This window comes from Dama dama, chromosome 29 (genome assembly GCF_033118175.1).
Source record: "Dama dama isolate Ldn47 chromosome 29, ASM3311817v1, whole genome shotgun sequence".
In the NCBI taxonomy this organism is placed as follows: Eukaryota; Metazoa; Chordata; class Mammalia; order Artiodactyla; family Cervidae; genus Dama; species Dama dama.
This window is the reverse complement of record NC_083709.1, coordinates 8248854-8270041: the sequence shown is the minus strand read 5'-3', so window position 1 is coordinate 8270041 and position 21188 is coordinate 8248854.

Below are 21188 nucleotides of genomic sequence, written 5' to 3'. Positions count from 1 at the left end.
CCTTTTGAAGCTCTTCATAATTTTCACACCTTTTCAGGCTCTTCATGTTTTTGAACACCGCTTCATGCTCCTCCTATTTTCCAGACCGTTTCATGCTCCACATATTTTTGACACCTTTAGAAGCTCTTCATGTTTTTCACACCTTTTCAGGGTCTTCATGTTATCAACACCGCTTCTTGCTCCTCCTATTTTTCACATCGTTTTACGATCCTCATGTTTTTGACACATTTTGAAGCTCTTCATATTTTTCACACCTTTTCATCCTCTTCATAGTGGTGAACACCGCTTCATGCTCCTCCTATTTTTAGACCGATTCATGCTCCTCATATTTTTGAAACCTTTTGAAGCTCTTCAAAATTTTCACACCTTTTCAGGCTCTTCATGTTTTTAAACAGCGCTTCATGCTCCTCCAATTTTCCGTCGTTTCATGCTTCTCATATTTTTGACACTTTTTGAAGCTCTTCATAATTTTCACAGCTTTTATTCTATTCATCTTTTTCAAAACCGTTTCATGCTTATCCAATTTTTCAGGCTGTTTCATGCTTCTCATATTTTTGACAACGTTTGAAGCTCTTCATATTTTTCACAACTTTTCATGCCCTACTTCTTTTAAAAAACCGTTTCATGCTCATCCTATTTTTCAGACTGTTTCATGTTCCTCATATGTTTGACACCTTTTGAAGCTCTTCATCTTATTCAAACCTTTTCAGGCTCTTTTTATTTTTGACCACCGCTTCATGCTCCTCCTATTTTTCAGACCGTTTCATGCTCCTCATATATTTTACACCTTTTGAAGCTCTTCATATTTTGCACTCCTTTTCAGGCTCTCCATGTTTTTGATCACCGTTTCATGCTCCTCCTATTTTTCAGACCGTTTCATGCTCCTCATGTATTTCACACCTTTTGAAGCTCTTCATATTTTTCACACGTTTTCAGACTCCTCATGTTTTTCCACATCGCTTCATGCTCCTGCTATTTTTCCGACCATTACATACTCCTCATATTTTTGACACGTTTTGAGTCTCTTCATATTTTTCACACCTTTTCAGGCTCTTCATGTTTTGAACACCGCTTCATGCTCCTCCTATTTTTCAGACCGTATCATGCTCCTCATATTTATCACACCTTTTGAAGCTCCTCATATTTTTCACACCTTTTCAGCCTCTTCATGTTTTTCAACACCAGTTCATGCTCCTCCTAATTTTCAGACCGTTTCATGCTCCTCATATTTTTAACACCTTTAGATACTCTTCATATTTTTCACACCTTTTCAGGCTCTTCATGTTTTTCAACACCGTTTCATGATCATCCTATTTTTCAGACCATTTCGTTCTCCACATATTTTTGACACATTTTGAAGCTCTTCATTTTTTTCGCACGTTTTCAGGCTCTTCATGTTTTTCAACACCAGTTCATGCTCCTCCTATTTTTCAGACCGTTTCATGCTCCTCATATTTTTGAAACCTTTTGTAGCTCTTCATATTTTTCACACTTTTCAGGCTCTTCATGTTTTTCAACAACGCTTCATGCTCCGCCTATTTTTCAGACCATTTCATTCTCCTCATATTTTTGACACCTTTTGAAGCTCTTCAGATATTTCACACCTTTTCAGGCTCTTCATTTTTTCAACACCACTTTTTGCTCCTACTATTTTTCAGATCGTTTCATGCTCTTCTCATTTTGACACCTTTTAAAGCTCTTCATATTTTTCACATCTTTCGAAGCTCTTCATATTTTTCACACCTTTTCAGGATCTTCATGATTTTCCACACCACTTCATGCTCCTCCTATTTTTCAGACCCTCATGCTCATCGCTTTTTTGACACCTTTTGAAGCTCTTCATATTTTTCACACCTTTTGAAGCTCTTCACATTTCTCACATTTTTGAAGCTCTTCATATTTTTCACACGTTTTCAGACTCTTCTTTTTTTTCAACACGGCTTCATGCTCCTGCTATTTTTCCTACCGTTTCATGCTCCTCATAGATTTGACACCTTTTGAAACTCTTCATATTTTTCACACCTTTTCAGGCTCTTCATGTTTTTCAACACGGCTTCATGCTCCTCCTATTTTTCAGACCGTTTCATTGTCCTCATATATTTACACCTTTTGTAGCTCTTCATATTTTTCACACCTTTTCAGGCTCTTCATGTTTTTCAACACCGCTTCTTGGTCCTCCTATTTTTCAGACCGTTTCATGCTCCTCATATTTTTCACACCTTTTGAAGCTCTTCATATTTTTAACACCTTTTCAGGCTCTTCATGTTTTTCAACACCTCTTCATGCTCCTCCTTTTTTGCAGACCATTTCATGCTCCTCATGTATTTCACGCCTTTGGAAGCTCTTCATATTTTTCCCACTTTTTCAGGCTCTCCATGTTTTTGATCACCTTTTCATGCTCCTCCTATTTTTCAGACCGTTTCATGCTCCTCATGTATTTCACACCTTTTGAAGCTCTTCATATTTTTCACACGTTTTCAGACTCCTCATGTTTTTCCACATTGCTTCATGCTCCTGCTATTTTTCCGACCGTTTCATACTCCTCATATATTTGACACCTTTTGAAGCTCTTCATATTTTTCACACCTTTTCAGGTTCTTAATATTTTTGATCACCGTTTCATGCTCCTCCTATTTTTCAGACCGTTTCATGCTCCTCATATATTTGACACCTTTTGAAGCTCTTCATATTTATCACAACTTTTCAGGCTCTTCATGTTTTTCAACACCGCTTCTTGGTCCTCCTATTTTTCAGAGAGTTTCATGCTCCTCATAATTTTCACAACTTTTGAAGCTCTTCAAATTTTTAACAACTTTTCATGTTCTTCATATTTTTCTACACCTCTTCATCCTCCTCCGAATTTTCAGCCCGTTTCATGCTCCTCATGTATTTCACACCTTTTGAAGCTCTTCATATTTTGCACACGTTTTCAGGCTCTTCATGTTTTTCACAACCACTTCATGCTCCTCCTATTTTTCAGACCGTTTCATGCTCCTCATATTTTTGACACCTTTTAAAGGTATTCATATTTTTCAAACATTTTCAGGCTCTTCAAATTTTTGAACACGGTTTCATGATCCTCCTTTTTTTCAGAACGTTTCATTCTCCTCATATTTTTGACACCTTTTAAAGCTATTCATATTTTTCACACCTTTTCAGGCTCTTCATGTTTTTGAACTTCGTTTCATGATCCTCCTATTTTTCAGAACGTTTCATGCTCCTCAAATTTTTGACACCTTTTAAAGCTCTTCATATTTTTCACACCTTTTCAGGCTCTTCATGTTTTTGAAATCCGTTTCATGATCCTCCTATTTTTCAGACCGTTTCGTGCTCCTCATGTATTTCACACCTTTTGAAGCTCTTCATATGTTTCACACCTTTTGAAGCTCTTCATATTTTTCACACCTTTTGAAGCTCTTCATATTTTTCACACCTTTTCAGGCTCTTCATGTTTTTGAACACTGCTTCATGCTCCTCCTATTTTTCAGGTCATTTCATGCTCCTCATATTTTTGAAACCTTTTGAAGCTCTTCATATTTTTCACTCCTTTTCAGGCTCCACATGTTTTTGAACAGCGCATCATGCTCCTCCTATTTTCAGACCGTTCCATGCTCCTCATATTTTTGACACCTTTTGAAGCTCTTCATAAATTTCACACCTTTTCAGGCTCTTCATGTTTTTCAACACCACTTCATCCTCCAAATATTTTTCAAACGGCTTCATGCTCATCTCATTTTTGACACCTTTTGAAGCTCTTCATATTTTTGACACCTTTTGAAGCTCTTCATATTTCTCACACTATTTCAGGCTCTTCATGTTTTTCAACACCGCTTCATGCTCCTCCTATTTTTCAGACCGTTTCATGCTCCTCAAATTTTTGACACCTTTTAAAGGTCTTCATATATTTCACACCTTTTCAGGCTCGTCATTTTTTTGAACACCACTTCATGCTCCTCCTATTTTTCAGACCGTTTCATGCTCCTCATATTTTTGACACCTTTTGAAGCTCCTCATATTTTTCACACCTTTTGAAGCTCTTCATATTTTTCACACCTTTTGAAGCTCTTCATATTTTTCACAACTTTTCAGACTCTTCATGTTTTTGAACACCATTTCATGCTCCTCCTATATTTCAGACCATTTCATGCTCCTCATATTTTTGACAGCGTTTGAAGCTCTTCAAATATTTCACACATTTTCAGGCTATTCATGTTTTTCAACACAAATTTATGCTCCCCCTATTTTTCAGATCGTTTCATGCTCATCTCATTTTTGACATCTTTTGAAACTCTTCATATTTTTCACAGCTTTTGAAGCTCTTCATATTTTTCACACGTTTTCAGGCTCTTTATGATTGTCAACACCGCTTCTTGCTCCTCCTAATTTTCAGACCATTTCATGCTCCTCATATTTTTGACACCTTTTGAAGCTTTCATATTTTTCACTACTTTTCAGGCTCTTCATGTTTTTGAACACCGCTTCATGCTCCTCTATTTTTCAAACCGTTTCATGCTCCTCATGTATTTCACACCTTTTGAAGCTCTTCATATGTTTCACACCTTTTCAGGCTCTTCATGTTTTTCAACACGGCTTCATGCTCCTCCTATTTTTCAGACCGTTTCATGCTCCTCATATTTTTCACACCTTTTGAAGCTCTTCATATTTTTAACACCTTTTCAGGCTCTTCATGTTTTTCAACACTGCTTCATGCTTCCCCTCTTTTTCAGACGGTTTCATGCACATCTCTTTTTTGACACCTTTTGAAGTTCTTCATATTTTTCATACCTTTTGAAACTCTTCATATTTTTCACACGTTTTCAGGCTCTTCATGTTTTTCAACACCGCTTCTTGCTCCTCCTATTTTTCAGACCGTTTCATGCTCCTCATTTATTTCACACCTTTTGAAGCTCTTCATATTTTCCAAGCCTTTTCAGGCTCTTCATGTTTTTGAACACCGCTTCATGCTCCTCCTATTTTTCAGGTCATTTCATGCTCCTCATATTTTTGAAACCTTTTGAAGCTCTTCATATGTTTCACACCTTTTCAGGCTCTTCATGTTTTTCAACACGGCTTCATGCTCCTCCTATTTTTCAGACCGTTTCATGCTCCTCATATTTTTCACACCTTTTGAAGCTCTTCATATTTTTCACACCTTTTCATGCTCTTCATGTTTTTGAACACCGCTTCATGCTGCTCCTATTTTAAAGACCGTTTCATGCTCATCATTTTTTTCACACCTTTTGAAGCTCTTCATATTTTTGACACCTTTTCAGGCTCTTCATGTTTTTGAACACCGTTTCATGCTCCTCCTATTTTTCACACCGTTTCATGCTCCTCATATTTTTGACACCTTTTGAAACTCTTCATATATTTCACACCTTTTCAGGCTCTGCATGTTTTTCAACATCGCTTCATGCTCCTCCTATTTTTCAGACCGTTTCATGCTTCTCTCATTTTTGACAATTTTGAAGCACTTCATATTTTCACACCTTTTGAAGCTTTTCATATTTTTCACACATTTTGAGGCTCTTCATGTTTTTCACCACCGTTTCATGGTCATCCTTTTTTCCAGACCGTTTAATGCTCATCTCATTTTTGACACCTTTTGAAGGTCTTCATATATTTCACACCTTTTGAAGCTCTTCATATTTTCACAACTTTTCAGGCTTTTCATGTTTTTGAACACCGTTTCATGCTCCTGCATATTTCAGACCGATTCTTGCTGCTCATATGATTGACACGTTTGAAGCTCTTCATACTTTTCACACCTTTTCAGGCTCTTCATGTTTTTCAACACCACTTCATTCTCCTCCTATTTTTCAGACCTTTTGAAGTTCTTCATATTTTTCACACCTTTTCAGGCTCTTCATATTTTTGAACATCGTTTCATGCTCCTCATATTTTTCAGAGCGTTTCATGCTTCTCATATTTTTGACACATTTTGAAGCTCTTCATATTTTTCACACCTTTTCAGGCTTTTCATGTTTTTTAACACTGCTTCATGCTCCTCCTATTTTTTACACCTTTTGAAGCTCTTCATATTTTTCACACCTTTTCACGCTATTCATGTTTTTGAACACGGTTTCATGCTCCTCCTATTTTTCAGACCGTTTCATGCTCCTCATATTTTTGACACCTTTTGAGGCTCTTCATATTTTTCACACCTTTTCAGGCTCTTCATGTTTTTCAACACTGCTTCATACTTCCCCTCTTTTTCAGACGGTTTCATGCACATCTCTTTTTTGACACCTTTTGAAGTTCTTCATATTTTTCATACCTTTTGAAACTCTTCATATTTTTCACACGTTTTCAGGCTCTTCATGTTTTTCAACACCGCTTCTTGCTCCTCCTATTTTTCAGACCGTTTCATGATCCTCATTTATTTCACACCTTTTGAAGCTCTTCATATTTTCCAAGCCTTTTCAGGCTCTTCATGTTTTTGAACACCGCTTCATGCTCCTCCTATTTTTCAAACCATTTCATGATCCTCATGTATTTCAAACCTTTGAAACTGTTCATATTTTTCACACCTTTTCAGGCTCTTCATCTTTTTCAAGAACACTTCATGCTCCTCCTATTTTTCACACCGTTTAATGCTCCTCATGTATTGCACACCTCTTGAAGCTCTTCATATTTTTCACATCTTTTCAGGCTCTTCATGTTTTTGAACAAGGTTTCATGCTCCTCTTATTTTTCAGACCGTTTCATGCTCCTCATATTTTTGACACGTTTTGAGTCTCTTCATATTTTTTACTCCTTTTCAGGCTCTTCATATTTTTGAACACGTTTCATGCTCCTGCTATTTTTAAGACCGTTTCATGCTCTTCATGTATTTCACAACTCTTGAAGCTCTTCATATTTTTCACACCTTTTCAGGCTCTTCATGTTTTTCAACACAACTTCATACTCCTCCTATTTTTCAGACCATTTCATGCTCCTCATATTTTTGACACGTTTTGAGTCTCTTCATATTTTTCACTCCTTTTCAGGCTCTTCATATTTTTGAACACCGTTTCATGCTCTTCCAATTTTTCAGACCGTTTCATGCTCCACATTTTTTTGACAACTTTTGAAGCTCTTCGTATTTCACACTTTTTAAGGCTCTTCATGTTTTTGACACCGCTTCATTCTCCTCATATTTTTGACACCTTTTGAAACTCTTCATATATTTCACACCTTTTCAGGCTCTTCATTTCTTTGAACACCACTTCATGCTCCTACTATTTTTCAGACCATTTCATGCTCATCTCATTTTTGACACCTTTTGAAGCTCTTCATATTTTTCACACCTTTTGTAGTTCTTCATATTTTTCACACGTTTTCACACTCTTCATGTTTTTCAACACCGTTTCATGCTCCTCGTATTTTTCAGACCGCTTCATGCTCCTCATATTTTTGACACCTTTTGAACCTCTTCATATTTTTCACACCTTTTCAGGCTCTTCAAGTTTTTCAACACTGCTTCATGCTCCTCCTATTTTTCAGACCCGTTCATGCTCCTCATATTTTTGACACCATTTTAAGCTCTTCTTATTTTTCACACCTTTTCAGGCTCTTCATGTATTCAACACCACTTCATGCTCCTCCTATTTTTCAGACCATTTCATGCTCCTCATATTTTTGACACGTTTTGAAGCTCTTCATATTTTCCCACCTTTTGAAGCTCTTCATATTTTTCACACGTTTTCAGACTCTTCATGTTTTTCAACACCGTTTCATGCTCCTCGTATTTTTCAGACCGCTTCATGCTCCTCATATTTTTGACACCTTTTGAAGCTCTTCATATTTTTCACGCCTTTTCAGGCTCTTCAAGTTTTTCAACACCGCTTCATGCTCCTCCTATTTTTCAGACCCGTTCATGCTCCTCATATTTTTGACACCATTTTAAGCTCTTCTTATTTTTCACACCTTTTCAGGCTCTTCATGTTTTTCGACACCGCTTCATGCTCCTCTTATTTTTCAGACCATTTCATGCTCCTCATATTTTTCACACCTTTTGAAGCTCTTCATATATTTCACACCTTTTCAGGCTCTTCATGTTTTCAACACCACTTCATGCTCCTCCTATTTTTCAGACCATTTCATGCTCCTCATATTTTTGACACGTTTTGAAGCTCTTCATATTTTCCCACCTTTTGAAGCTCTTCATATTTTTCACACGTTTTCAGGTTCTTCTTTTTTTTCAACACCGCTTCTTGCTCCTCCTATTTTTCAGACCATATCATGCTCCTCATATTTTTGACACCTTTTGAAGCTCTTCATATTTTTCACATCTTTTCAGGCTCTTCATGGTTTTGAACACCGCTTCATGCTCCTCCTATTTTTCAAACAGTTTCATGCTCCTCATGTATTTCACACCTTTTGAAACTCTTCATATTTTTCACACCTTTTCAGGCTCTTCATATTTTTGAACACTTCTTCATGCTCCTCCTATTTTTCAGACCGTTTCATGCTCCTCATATTTTTGACAACTTTTGAAGCTCTTCATATTTTTCACAACTTTTCAGGCTCTTCCTGTTTTTGAACTCCTCTTCATGCTTCTCCTATATTTCAGATCGTTTAATGCTCCTCATGTATTTCACACCTTTTGAAGCTCTTCATATTTTTCACACGTTTTCAGGCTCTTCATGTTTTTGAACACCGCTTCATGCTTCACCTATTTTTCAGGCCGTTTAATGCTCCTCATGTATTTCACACTTTTTGAAGCTCTTCATATATTTCACACCTTTTCAGTATTTTCCTTTTTTTCAACACCAGATCATACTCCTTCTATTTTTCAGACCGTTTCATGCTCATTTCATTTTTGAAACCTTTTGAAATCTTCATATTTTTCACACCTTTTTTAGGCTCTTCATGTTTTTGAACACCACTTCATGCTCCTCCTATTTTTCAGACCATATCATGCTCCTCATATTTTTGACACCTTTTGAAGCTCTTCATATTTTTCACACCTTTTCAGGCTCTTCATGGTTTTGAACACCGCTTCATGCTCCTCCTATTTTTCAAACAGTTTCATGCTCCTCATGTATTTCACACCTTTTGAAGCTCTTCATATTTTTCACACCTTTTCAGGCTCTTCATATTTTTGAACACTTCTTCATGCTCCTCCTATTTTTCAGACCGTTTCATGCTCCTCATATTTTTGACAACTTTTGAAGCTCTTCATATTTTTCACAACTTTTCAGGCTCTTCCTGTTTTTGAACTCCTCTTCATGCTTCTCCTATATTTCAGATCGTTTAATGCTCCTCATGTATTTCACACCTTTTGAAGCTCTTCATATTTTTCACACGTTTTCAGGCTCTTCATGTTTTTGAACACCGCTTCATGCTTCACCTATTTTTCAGGCCGTTTAATGCTCCTCATGTATTTCACACTTTTTGAAGCTCTTCATATATTTCACACCTTTTCAGTCTCTTCCTTTTTTTCAACACCAGATCATACTCCTTCTATTTTTCAGACCGTTTCATGCTCATTTCATTTTTGAAACCTTTTGAAATCTTCATATTTTTCACACCTTTTTTAGGCTCTTCATGTTTTTGAACACCACTTCATGCTCCTCCTATTTTTCAGACCATTTAATGCTCCTCATGTATTTCACACCTATTGAAGCTCTTCATATTTTTCACACGTTTTCAGGCTCTTCATGTTTTTCAACACCTCTTCATGCTCCTGCTATTTTTCAGACCGTTTCATGCTCCTCAAATTTTTGACACCTTTTGAAGCTCTTCATATTTTTCACACCTTTTCAGGCTCTTCAAGTTTTCAACACCGCTTCATGATCCTCCTATTTTTCAGACCGTTTCATGCTCCTCATATTTTTGACACCTTTTGAAGCTCTTCATATTTTTCACACCTTTTCAGGCTCTTCATGTTTTTGAACACCGCTTCATGCTCCTCCTATTTTTCAGACCGGTTCATGCTCCTCATATTTTTGACAACTTTTGAAGCTTTTCATATTTTTCACACCTTGTCAGGCTCTTCAAGTTTTTCAACACCACTTCATGCTCCTCCTTTTTTGCAGACCGTTTCATACTCCTCATATTTTTGACACATTTTGAAGCTCTTCATATTTTTCACACCTTTTCAGGCTCTTCATGTTTTTGAACACCGCTTCATGATCCTCCTATTTTTCAGACCATTTCATGATCCTCGTATTTTTGACACCTTTTGAAGTTCTTCATATTTTGCACACATTTTCAGGCTCTTCATGTTTTTGAACATCGCTTCATGATCCTCCTATTTTTCTGACCTTTTCATGCTCCTCATATTTTTGACAACTTTTGAAGCTCTTCATATTTTTCACAATTTTTCAGGCTTTTCCTGTTTTTTAACACCGCTTCATGCTCCTCCTATTTTTCAAACCGTTTAATGCACCTCATGTATTTCACACCTTTTGAAGCTCCTCAAATTTTTCACACGTTTTCAGGCTCTTCATGTTTTTCAACACCTCTTCATGCTCCTGCTATTTTTCAGACCGTTTCATGCTCCTCAAATTTTTGACACCTTTTGAAGCTCTTCATATTTTTCACACCTTTTCAGGCTCTTCAAGTTTTCAACACCGCTTCATGATCCTCCTATTTTTCAGACCGTTTCATGCTTCTCATATTTTTGACACCTTTTGAAGCTCTTCATATTTTTCACACCTTTTCAGGCTCTTCATGTTTTTGAACACCGCTTCATGCTCCTCCTATTTTTCAGACCGTTTCATGCTCCTCATATTTTTGACAACTTTTGAAGCTTTTCATATTTTTCACACCTTGTCAGGCTCTTCAAGTTTTTCAACACCACTTCATGCTCCTCCTTTTTTGCAGACCGTTTCATACTCCTCATATTTTTGACACATTTTGAAGCTCTTCATATTTTTCACACCTTTTCAGGCTCTTCATGTTTTTGAACACCGCTTCATGATCCTCCTATTTTTCAGACCTTTTCATGATCCTCGTATTTTTGACACCTTTTGAAGTTCTTCATATTTTGCACACATTTTCAGGCTCTTCATGTTTTTGAACATCGCTTCATGATCCTCCTATTTTTCTGACCTTTTCATGCTCCTCATATTTTTGACAACTTTTGAAGCTCTTCATATTTTTCACAATTTTTCAGGCTTTTCCTGTTTTTTAACACCGCTTCATGCTCCTCCTATTTTTCAAACCGTTTAATGCACCTCATGTATTTCACACCTTTTGAAGCTCCTCAAATTTTTCACACGTTTTCACGCTCTTCATGTTTTTGAACAGCGCTTCATGCTCCTCCTATTTTTCAGACCGTTTCATGCTCCTCATATTTTTGACACCTTTTGAAGCTCTTCATATTTTTCACACCTTTTCAGGCTCTTCATGTTTTTGAACACCGCTTCATGCTCCTCCTATTTTTCAGACCGCATCATTCTCCTCATATTTTTGACACCTTTTGAAGCCCTTCATATATTTCACACCTTTTCCGTCTCTTCTTTTTTTTCAACACCACATCATGCTCCTCCTATTTTTCAGACCGTTTCATGCTCATCTCATTTTTGACACCTTTTGAAGCTCTTCATATTTTTCACAACTTTTCAGGCTCTTCATGTTTTTGAACACCGCTTCATGCTCCTCCATTTTTCAGACCGCTTCATACTCCTCTCATTTTTGACACCTTTTGAAGCTTTTCATATTTTTGACACCTTTTGAAGCTCTTCATATTTCTCACACCTTTTCAGGCTCTTCAGGATTTTCAACACCGATTCATGCTCCTCCTCTTTTTCAGACCGTTTCATGCTCCTCATATTTTTGACACCTTTTGAATCTCCTCATATTTTTTACACCTTTTGAAGCTCTTCATGTATTTCACACTTTTTCAGGCTCTTCATGTTTTTCAACACGGCTTCATGCTCCTCCTATTTTTCAGACCGTTTCATGCTCCTCATATTTTTCACGCCTTCTGAAGCTCTTCATATTTTTCACACCTTTTAAGCCTCTTCATGTTTTTTAACACCGCTTCATGCTCCTCCTAATTTCAAGACAGTTTCATACTCCTCATGTATTTCATACCTTTTGAAGCTCTTCATATTTTTCACAACTTTTGAAGCTCTTCATATTTTTCACACCTTTTCAGGCTGTTCATGTTTTCAACACCGCTTCTTGCCTCTCCTATATTTCAGACCGTTTCATGCTCCTCATATTTTTGACACGTTTTGAAGCTCTTCATATTTTTCACACCTTCTCAGGCTCTTCATGTTTTTGAACACAGTTTCATGCTTCTCCTATTTTTCAGACCGTTTCATGCTTCTCATATTTTTGACACGTTTTGAAGCTCTCCATATTTTTCACACCTTTTCAGGCTCTTAATGTTTTTGAACACAGTTTCACGCTTCTCCTATTTTTCAGAACGTTTCATGCTCCTCATATTTTTGACACTTTTTGAAGCTCTTCATATTTTTCACACCTTTTTAGGCTCTTCATATTTTTGAACACCTCTTCATGCTCCTCTAATTTTTCAGACCGTTTCATGCTCCTCATATTTTGCACACCTTTTGAAGCTCTTCATATTTTTCACACCTTTACAGGCTTTTCATGTTTTTGAACACCGCTTCATGCTCCTCCTATTTTTCAGACCGTTTCATGCTCCTCATGTATTTCACACGTTTTGAAGCTCTTCATATTTTTCACAACTTTTTAGCCTCTTCATGTTTTTGAACACCGCTTCATGATCCTCCTATTTTTCAGATCGTTTCATGCTCCTCATATTTTTGAAACCTTTTCATGCTTTTCATATTTTTCACAACTTTTCAGGCTCTTCATGTTTTTGAACACCGCTTCATGCTCCTCCTATTTTTAAGTCCGTATCATGCTCGTCATATTTTTCACACCTTTTGAACCTCTTCATATTTTTCACACCTTTTCAGACTCTTCACGTTTTTCAACACAACTTCATGCTTCTCCTATTTTTCAGACCGTTCCATGCTCCTCATGTATTTCACACCTTTTGAAGCTCTTCATATATTTCACACCTCTTCAGGCTCTTCATGTTTTTGAATATCGTTTCATGCTCCTCCTATTTTTCAGACCATTTCATGCTCCTCATATTTTTGACACCTTTTGAAGCTCTTCATATATTTCACATCTTTTCAGACTCTTCATGATTTCCAACACCGCTTCATGCTCCTCATATTTTTCAGACCGTTTCATGCTCATCACATTTTTGTCACCTTTTGAAGCTCTTCATATTTTTCACACCTTTTCAGGCTCTTCATGTTTTTAACAACCACTTCATGCTCCTCCTATTTTTCAGACCGTTTCATGCATATCTCATTTTTGACACCTTTTGAAGCTCTTCATATTTTTCACACTTTTTCAGGATCTTCATGTATTTGAACACCGCTTCATGGTCCTCCTTTTTTTCAGATCGTTTCATGCTCCTCATGTATTTCACACGTTTTGAAACTCTTCATATATTTCACACCTTTTCAAGCTCTTTATGTTTTTGAACACCGTTTCATGCTCCGCTTATTTTTCAGACCGTTTCATGCTCCTCATAAATTTGACACCTTTTGAAGCTCTTCATATTTTTCACACCTTTTGAAGCTCTTCATATATTTGACACCTTTTCAGGCTCTTCATGTTTTTCATCACCGTTTCATGCTCCTCCTATTTTTCAGACCGTTTCATGCTCATCTAAATTTTTACACCTTTTGTAGCTCTTCATATTTTCACACCTTTTGAAGCTCTTCATAGTTTTCACACCTTTTCAGGCTCTTCATGTTTTTGAACACCGCTTCATGCTCCTGCTAATTTCCAGACCGTTTCATACTCCTCATATTTTTGACACGTTTTGAGGCTCTTCATATTTTTCACACCTTTTCAAGCTCTTCATTTTTTTGAACAACGTTTCATGATCTTCCTATTTTTCAGAACGTTTCATGCTCCTCATATTTTTGACACCTTTTAAAGCTCTTCATATTTTTCACACCTTTCAAGCTCTTCATGTTTTTGAACACCGCTTCATGCTCCTCCTATTTTTCAGACCGTTTCATGCTCCTCATATTTTTGACACCTTTTGAAGCTCTCATATTTTTCACACCTTTTCAGGCTCTTCATGTTTTTGAACACTGCTTCTTGCTCCTCCTAATTTTCAGAGAGTTTCATGCGCCTCATGTATTTCACACCTTTTGAAGGTCTTCATAATTTTCACACCTTTTCAGGCTCTTGATGTTTTTCAACACTGCTTCTTGCTCCTCCTATTTTTCAGAGAGTTTCTTGTTCCTCATGTATTTCACACCTTTTGAAGGTCTTCATATTTTTCACACCTTTTCAGGCTCTTAATGGTTTTCAACACAGCCTCATGCTGCTCCTATTTTTCAGACCGTTTCATGCTCCTCATATTTTTGACACCTTTAGAAGCTCTTCTTATTTTTCACACCTTTTCAGGCTCTTCATGTTTTCAACACAGTTTCATGCTCCTCCTATTTTTCATTACGTTTCATTCTCCTCATAAATTTGACACCTTTATAAGCTCTTCATATTTTTCACACGTTTTCAGGCTCTTCATGTTTTTCAACACCGCTTCATGCTCCTCCTATTTTTCAGACCGTTTCATGCTCCTCATATTTTTGACACTTTTTGAAGCTGTTCATGTTTTTCACACCTTTTCAGGCTCTTCATGTTTTTCAACAGCATTTCATGCTCCTCATATTTTTGACACCTTTTGAATCTCTTCATATTTTTCACACCTTTTCAGGCTCTTCATGTTTTTCAAAACTGCTTCATGCTCCTCCTATTTTTCATACCGTTTCATGCTCCTCATATTTTTGACACCTTTTGAAGCTCTTCATATATTTCACACCGTTTCAGGCTCTTCATGTTTTTGAACACCGCTTCATGCTCCTCCTATTTTTTAGACCATTTAATGCTCCTCATCTATTTCACACCTTTTGAAGCTCTTCATATTTTTCACACCTTTTCAGGCTCTTGATGTTTTTCAACACCGCTTCATTCTCCTCCTCTTTTTCAGAAAGTTTTATGCTCCTCATATTTTTGACACCTTTTGAAGCTCTTCATATATTTCACACCTTTTCAGGCTCTTCATGTTTTAGAACACCGCTTCATGCTCCTCATATTTTTCAGACCGTTTAATGCTCCTCATGTATTTCACACCTTTTGAAGCTCTTCATATTTTTCACACCTTTTGAAGCTTTTCATATTTTTCACACCTTTTGAATCTCTTCATATTTTTCACACCTTTTCAGGCTCTTCATGATTTTCAACACCGCTTCATGCTCCTCCTATTTTTCAGACCGTTTCATGCTCATCTCATTTTTGATAGCTTTTGAAGCTCTTCATATTTGTCACACCTTTTGAAGCTCTTCATATTTTCACACCTTTTTAGGCTCTTCATGTTTTTCAACACCGCTTCATGCTCCTCCTATTTTTCAGACCGTTTCATGCTCATCTCATTTTGACACCTTTTGAAGCTCTTCATATTTTTCACACCTTTTGAAGCTCTTTATTTTTTTCACACCTTTTCAGGCTCTTCATGATATTCAATATCGCTTCATGCTCCTCCTATTTTTCAGACCTTTTCATGCTCTTCTCATTTTTGATACCTTTTGAAGCTCTTCATATTTGTCACACCTTTTGAAGCTCTTCATATTTTTCATATTTTTGAAGCTCTTCATATTTTCACACCTTTTCAGGCTCTTCACGTTTTTCAACACCGCTTCATGCTCCTCCTATTTTTCAGACCGTTTAATGCTCCTCATGTATTTCACACTTTTTAAGTTCCTCATATTTTTCACAACTTTTCAGGCTCTTCATGTTTTTGAACACCGCTTCATGCTCCTCCTATTTTTGAGACCGTTTCATGCTCCTCATATTTTTGACACCTTTTGAAGCTTTTCATATTTTTCACACCTTTTTGGGTTCTTCATGTTTTTCAACACCACTTCATGCTCCTCCTATTTTTCAGACATTTTCATGCTCATCTCATTTTTGATACCTTTTGAAGCTCTTCATATTTGTCACACCTTTTGAAGCTCTTCATATTTTTCATATTTTTGAAGGTCTTCATATTTTCACACCTTTTCATGCTCCTCATATTTTTGACACCTTTTGAAGCTCTTCATATATTTCACACCTTTTCAGGCTCTTCATGTTTTAGAACAACGATTCATGCTCCTCCTATTTTTCAGACCGTTTAATGCTCCTCATGTATTTCACACCTTTTGAAGCTCTTCATATTTTTCACACCTTTTCAGGCTCTTCATGTTTTTGACCACCGTTTCATGCTCCTCCTATTTTTCAGACCGTTTCATGCTCCTCATATTTTTGACTCCTTTTGAAGCTCTTCATATTTTTCACACCTTTTCAGGCTCTTGATGATTTTCAACACCGCTTCATTCTCCTCCTGTTTTTCAGTCCGTTTCATTCTCATCTCATTTTGACACCTTTTGAAGCTCTTCATATTTTTCACACCTTTTGAAGCTCTTCATATTTTTCACACCTTTTGAAGCTCTTCATATTTTTCACACCTTTTCTTGCTCTTCATGATTTTCAACAACGTTTCATGCTCCTCCTATTTTTCAGACCGTTTCATGCTCATCTCATTTTTGATACATTTTGAAGCTCTTCATATTTGTCACACCTTTTTAAGCTCTTCATATTTTTCATTTTTGAATCTCTTCATATTTTCACACCTTCAGGCTCTTCATGTTTTTCAACACCGCTTCATGCTCCTCCTATTTTTCAGACCGTTTCATGCTCATCTCATTTTGACACCTTTTGAAGCTCTTCATATTTGTCACACCTTTTGAAGCTCTTCATATTTTTCATGTTTTTGAATCTCTTCATATTTTCACACCTTTTCAGGCTCTTCATGTTTTTTAACACCGCTTCATGCTCCTCCTACTTTTCAGACCGTTTCATGCTCCTCATATTTTTGAAACCTTTTCAAGCTCTTCATATATTTCACACATTTTCAGGCTTTTCATGTTTTTGAACACCGCTTCATGTTCCTCCTATTTTTCAGACCGTTTCATGCTCCTCATATTTTTGACAACTTTTGAAGCTCTTCATATATTTCACACCTTTTCAGGCTCTTCATATTTTTGAACACCGCTTCATGCTCCTAATATTTTTCAGGTTGTTTCATGCTCCTCATATTTTAGACACCTTTTGAAGCTCTTCATATTTCTCACACCTTTTCAGGCTCTTGATGATTTTCAACATCGCTTCATTCCCCTCCTGTTTTCAGACCGTTTCATGCTCATCTCATTTTGACACCTTTTGAAGCTCTTCATATTTTTCACACCTTTTCAGGCTCTTCATGTTTTTGAACATCGCTTCATGCTACTCCTATTTTTCAGACCGTTTCATGCTCCTCATATTTTTGACACCTTTTTAAGCTTTTCATATTTTTCACACCTCTTCAGGCTCTTCATTTTTTTCAACTCTACTTCATGCTCCTCCTATTTTTCAGACCGTTTCAGGCTCATCTAATATTTGACACCATTTGAAGCTCTTCATATTTTTCACACCTTTTCAGGCTCTTGATTATTTTCAACACCGCTTCATTCTCCTCCTGTTTATCAGACCGTTTCATACTCATCTCATTTTGACATCTTTTGAAGCTCTTCATATTTTTCACACCTTTTGAAGCTCTTCATATTTTTCACACCTTTTGAAGCTCTTCATATTTTTCACACCTTTTCAGGCTCTTCATGATTTTCAATACCGCTTCATGCTCTTCCTATTTTGCAGACCGTTTCATGCTCCTCATGTATTTCACACCTTTTGAAGCTCTTCATATTTGTTACACCTTTTCAGGCTATTCATGATTTTCAACACCGCTTCATGCTCCTCCTATTTTGCAGACCGTTTCATTCTCCTCATATTTTTGACACCTTTTGAAGCTCTTCATATATTTCACACCGTTTCAGGCTCTTCATGTTTTTCAACACCGCTTCATGCACCTCCTATTTTTCAGAAGGTTTCATGCTCATCTCATTTTTGACACCTTTTGAAGCTTTTCATATTTTTCACAACTTTTCAGGCTCTTCATGTTTTGAACACCGCTTCATGCTAATCCTATTTTTCAAACCATATCATGCTCCTCATATTTTTTACACCTTTTGAAGCTCTTCATATTTTTCACAGCTTTTCAGGTTCTTCATGTTTTTGAACACCGCTTCATGCTCCTCTTATTTTTCAGACCGTTTCATGCTCCTCATGTATTTAACACCTTTTGAAGCTATACATATTTTCCACACCTTTTCAGACTGTTCATGTTTTTCAACCCCGCTTCATGCTCCTCCTATTTTTCACCGTTTCATGCTCCTCATATTTTTCAAACCTTTTGAAGCTCTTCATATTTTTCACACCTTTTCAGGCTCTTCAGGTTTTTCAGCTCCCCTTCATGCTCCTCCTATTTTTCAGACGTTTCATGCTCATCTCATTTTTTACACCTTTTGAAGCTCTTCATATTTTGCACATCTTTTCAGGCACTTCATGTTTTTCAGCTCCACTTCATGCTCCTCCTATGTTTCAGACCGTTTCATGCTGCTCTCATTTTTTACACCTTTTGAAGCTCTTCATATTTTTCACACCTTTTCAGGCTCTTCATGTTTTTCAACACCGCTTCATGCTCCTGCTATTTTTCAGACCGTTTCATACTCCTCATATTTTTGACATTTTTTAAGGCTCTTCATATTTTTCACACCTTTTCAGGCTCTTCATGTTTTTGAACACGGTTTCATGCTCCTCCTCTTTCAGAAAGTTTCATGCTCCTCATATTTTTGAAACCTTTTGAAGCTCTTCATATTTTTCTCACATTTTCAGGCTCTTCCTGTTTTTCAACACCATTTCATGCTCCTCTTATTTTTCAGACCGTTTCATGTTGCTCCTATTTTTCAGACCGTTTCATGATCCTAATATTTTGAAACCTTATGAAACTCCTCATATTTTTCACACTTTTTCAAGCTCTTCAAGATTTTCAACAACGCTTCATGCTCCTGCTTTTTTTCAGACCATTTCCTGCTCATCTCATTTTTGACAGCTTTTGAAGCTCTTCATATTTTTCACACCTTTTCAGGCTCTTCATGTTTTTGAACACCGCTTCATGCTCCTCCTTTTTTTCAGACCGTTTCTTTCTCCTCATATATTTGACACTTTTTGAAGCTCTTCATATTTTTCACAACTTTCAGGCTCTTCATGTTTTTGAACACCGATCCATGCTCCTCCTATTTTTCAGACCGTTTCATGCTCCTCATATTTTTCACACCTTTTAAAGCTCTTCATATTTTTCACACCTTTCCAGGCTCTTCATGTTTTTCAGCACCAGTTCATGCTCCTCCTATTTTTCAGACCGTTTCATGCTCATCTCATTTTTTACACCTTTTGAAGCTCTTCATATTTTGCACACCTTTTCAGGCACTTCATGTTTTTCAGCTCCACTTCATGCTCCTCCTATTTTTCAGACCGTTTCATGCTCCTCATATTGTTGACACCTTTTAAAGCTCTTCATATTTTTCTCTCCTTTTCAGGCTCTTCATGTTTTTCAACACGGCTTCATGCTCCTCCTATTTTTCAGACCGTTTCATTCTCCTCAAGTTTTTGACACCTGTTGAAGCTCTTCACATTTTTCACACCATTTCAGGCTCTTCCCGATTTTCAACACCGCTTCATGATCCTCCTATTTTTCAGACCGTTTCATGCTCATCTAATTTTTGAGACCTTTTGAAGCTCTTCATATTTTTCACATTTTTGAAGCTCTTCATATTTTTCACACCTTTTCAGGCTCTTCATGATTTTCAACACCGCTTAATGCTCCTCCTATTTTTCAGACCGTTTCATGCTCATCTCATTTTTGACACCTTTTGAAGCTCTTCATATTTTTCACACCTTTTCAGGCTCTTCATGATTTTCAACACCGCTTAATGCTCCTTCTATTTTTCAGACCGTTTAATGCTCCTCATAATTTTGACACCTTTTTAAGCTCTTTATATTTTTCACCCCTTTTCAGTCTCTTTATGTTTTTGAACACCGCTTCATGCTCCTGCTATTTTTCAGACCGTTTCATGCTCATCTCATTTGACAGCTTTTGAAGCTCTTCATATTTTTCACACCTTTTGAAGCTCTTCATATTTTTCACACATTTTCAGGCTCTTCATGTTTTTCAACACCGCTTCTTGCTCCTCCTATTTTTCAGACCGTTTCATGCTCCTCATATTTTGACACGTTTTGAAGCTCTTCATATTTTTCACACCTTTTCAGGCTCTTCATGTTTTTGAACACCGTTTCATGCTCCGCCTATTTTTCAGACCGTTTCATTCTCCTCATATTTTTGACACCTTTTGAAGCTCTTCATATTTTTCACACCTTTTGAAGCTCTTCATATTTTTCACACCTTTTCAGGCTCTTCATGTTTTTCAACACCGCTTCATGCTCCTGCTATTTTTCAGACCATTTCATACTCCTCATATTTTTGACATTTTTTAAGGCTCTTCATATTTTTCACACCTTTTCAGGCTCTTCATGTTTTTGAACACGGTTTCATGATCCTCCTATTTTTCAGAAAGTTTCATGCTCCTTATATTTTTGACACCTTTTAAACCTCTTCATATTTTTCCCACCTTTTCAGGCTCTTCATGTTTTTCAACACCGGTTCATGCTCCTCCTCTTTTTCAGAAAGTTTCATGCTCCTCATATTTTTGAATCCTTTTGAAGCTCTTCATATTTTTCTCACATTTTCAGGCTCTTCCTGTTTTTCAACACCATTTCATTCTCCTCTTATTTTTCAGACCGTTTCATGTTGCTCCTATTTTTCAGACCGTTTCATGATCCTCATATTTTTGAAACCTTTTGAAGCTCTTCATATTTTTCACATCTTTTCAAGCTCTTCAAGATTTTCAACAACGCTTCTTGCTCCTCCTTTTTTCAGACCGTTTCATGCTCATCTCATTTTTGACAGCTTTTGAAGCTCTTCATATTTTTCACACTTTTTCAGGCTCTTCATGTTTTTGAACACCGCTTCATGCTCCTCCTTTTTTTCAGACCGTTTCTTTCTCCTCTTATATTTGACACTTTTTGAAGCTCTTCATATTTTTCACACCTTTTCAGGCTCTTCATGTTTTTGAACACCGATCCATGCTCCTCCTATTTTTCAGACCGTTTCATGCTCCTCATATTTTTCACACCTTTTGAAGCTCTTCATATTTTTC